Here is a 3623-nt window from a genome sequence, read left to right on the forward strand (position 1 = left end):
TGAAAACAGATATACATATCTATATATATGACTGAAACATCATGCTGTACACCAGAAATTGACACAACATTGTAAACTGACTATACTTCAATTTAAAAAATATTTAAAGCAATATATATAGCATTAAAATGCTTATATTGGAAAAAAAAATAAAGTTCCAAAAAAATGATTTAAAAATACAGTTTAAGAAACTATAAAAAGAAGGTCAAATTATACCCAAAGGAAACAGAAGGAATAAAATAATAAAGATAAGAACAGAAATCAATTAAACTGAGAACAACAAAAAAAAAAAGAGAGAAAAGTTCAATGAAACCATAGCAGTTTCTTTGGGGGAAAAAAAGTAATCTTTTAGTCAAATAGACCAACACAGTAAGAGAGAATACAATATTTACAAATATTCAGAATTCAAAAGAGAATACATCACTACAGACATTACAGACATTTAAAGACAAACTATGAAAAGCCATTCAAGTAACAAATGCCATGAATAATCCTATATTTATTAATTAAAATGTATTCCTAGATTAAAAGTTTCCAACAAAGAACACTTCAGGCCCAGATGGTTACATGGGCAAATTCTTCCAAATATTTCATAAAGAAATAGTACAAATTTGACACAATATCTACTAGAATATAAAAGGACCAGGAACAGTCCCTGACTCATCTTGTGAGTCCAAAAATACCCTAATATCAAAACCAGAGAAAGATAACATGCGAGGAGGTGGGGGGGGGTGGACTACTGACTAATATTCCTCGTGAATACACAGACAAAAATCCACAACAAAATACCAGTAAACTGAATCAAGAAATGTGTATAAAAAATAATGCATCATGACCAAGTGAATATTCAAAAAATGCTGGACTACTTCAACATTTGAAAAGCAATCAATATATTCATCATATTCATGGAATAAAAAAGAAAAACCCAGTAACATGTCAATAGATGCAGAAAATTTGGCAAAACTGATTTATAGTTTTAAAAACCTTCAGCAAACTAGGAATAGAAGGGCATCTACAAAAGATCTGCAGTTAACATCATACTCATCAATGAAAAACTGAATGCTTCCCACCCAAGATCAGAACAAGACAAGGATATCTGCTTTCCTATTCATCATCATACCAGGCATCCAAGACAATACAATAGAGACAGTGTCTTTTTTCAAAGAAAAAAAAGATTGTGTAGATTTTTTTAATCCCAAAATCTATTTTTAAAAAGCTACTATAACTAATAAGTGACTTAATCAAGTTTTCAGATATAAAGTCTAAATACAAAAATCAATAGTATTTCTATATATTAGCAATAAACAATTGGTAATTCAAAACTACCATCTATAGTAGCATCTGAAACATTAAATACCTGGTTATAAGTCTAACAAAAAATGTGCAAGATCTGTATGCTGAAAACTACATAACACTGATAAAAGAAATAAAAAAGATGTAAGTAAACGAGATAAGCCACTTTCAATGGACGAGAGGACTCAAAATATTTTAGATGTCATTTCTCCTCATAATGATCTATGCAGTCAATCTAACTTCAATCAAAATCCCAGTAAGTTTTTTGTAGAAACAGACAAGCTGTTTCTAAAATTTATACAGAAAAATAAAGAAATAAATAGCCAAGATAAGTTTTTTAAATGAATCCCCCAATTTCACATTGTTTGTTTTCAAGACTTACTTTAAAGTTATACCATCAAGACAATATGGTATTGGTAAATGGGTGGACATATGAATGAATGTTTTTTTCAAAAATAGAGACTCCAGAAGTAGACCACACATTTGTATTCACTTGATTTTCAACAAAGATGCAAAGGCAATTCAATTGAGAAAAAATGGTCTTTTCAACAAGTGATGCTGAAACAATCAGCTATCCATATGCAAAAAAATATGAATCACACAATACAGTAAAATTAATTGCAAATGGATCACTGATCTAAATGTAAGATCTGCAGCAATAAAATTTGTAAAAGAAAACATAGGAAAGGATCTTTGTGACTCTGGGTTAAACAAAAATTCTTGAATACAACACCAAAAGCATGATACATAAAAGAAAAAATTGATAAACTGGACATTAACAAAATTAAAAACTTCTGCTCTTTGAAAGACTATTAAAAGAATGAAAAGATAAGTCACAGACTGAAAGAAGATGTTTGTAAATCACATAATTGATAAGGACTTGTGTCTGTGCAAAAAAATTCTCAAAACTCAATGAGAAAATTAGCAATCCATTTTTTTAAAGGGCAAAAAAATTGGACATTTCACCAAAGGAGATATATAAATGGCAAATAAGCACATGAAAGACGCTCAAATCATTAGTCACTCAGGAAGTGTAAATTAAAAAACAAGTGAGATAGCACTAACCAAAAAAATGACTAAATTTGAAAATAAATAAATTAAACAACTGATAATATTAAGTGCTGAGGAGGAGGCAGAGCAACTGTAACTTGGATAAATTGTTTGTGAAAATGCAAAATAATAAAGCTTCTTTAGAAATATTTGATATATCTTATAAAGTTTCTTACAAAATTAACATACACTTGCCATATGACCCAGAAATCTTACTTTAAGGTATTTACTCAGGTGAAATGAAAATTTATGTTCACACAAAAACATGTATATAAATGTTTATAAGTGATACATCTGTAGTTGTCAAAAACTGGAAGCGACTTCAAATATTCTTAAGCTGGTGAGTCAACAAATTATAGTAAGTATATCCCTATAACAGAATACTACTCATTCATAAAAAGAAATGAACTTCTGATATATATAAAAACACGGATGAACCTCAAATGCATTATGCAGAGTGAAAGAAGACAGACTAAAAAGACCACATAATGTATGATTTCACTTAAATAACATTCTGGAAAAGATGAAACTATTTAGACAGAAAGCAGATCAGTGACTTCCAAGGGCTGAGATTAGGGTGAGGGACTGACTACAGAAGAGCATGGGAGGATTTGGAGAGGTAATAAAACAGTTCTACATCTTGACTACTGTGGTGTTCATGTTTGCCAAAACCCACAGAACTGTATACCACACTGGGTGAAATTTACTGTATGTAAATTATACCTTAATTTTGAAAAACAAAATAAAAAGAATATACACTTACGTGATAAAATAATTTTAGACAAGGACATGACAAAAGTTAGGTTACTGGGTATCTATAGAGAGGTTAAAAAGACAGGATAGAAAAGAAACACAGTCATACAAGTAATGGTCTAGTATTAACTGGATGGGCGATTCACTAGTGCTTAGTTATTATTATGCTTCATTACCTACATATCTGTAATATGTATATTCTTTTATATCTGTCAAATGTTTTATAATTTCAATAGGGAACAAAAGAAAGTGCCTTTTAATTGAACAAAATGAACAGCAAAGAAGACATATTCTTTAAAGGTAAACATCACCTATTCCTTGATATGAAAATATCAGGTCAAAGTATGTGCATATCTTCAATGTTTGAGATATAAATTAGCAGATTTATTTAAGTAACCAGTTTCCTTTCTATGAAAATTAATACATTTATGCATTAATTTTTAATGATATAACACTTTGTTCCAGTTCACTAATTTAGAGAGCAATAATCCTTCAAAACAAAACATTCTTTTTTGCTTCTTTTCTGT

This window comes from Vicugna pacos, chromosome 4 (assembly GCF_048564905.1).
Source record: "Vicugna pacos chromosome 4, VicPac4, whole genome shotgun sequence".
NCBI lineage: Eukaryota > Metazoa > Chordata > Mammalia > Artiodactyla > Camelidae > Vicugna > Vicugna pacos.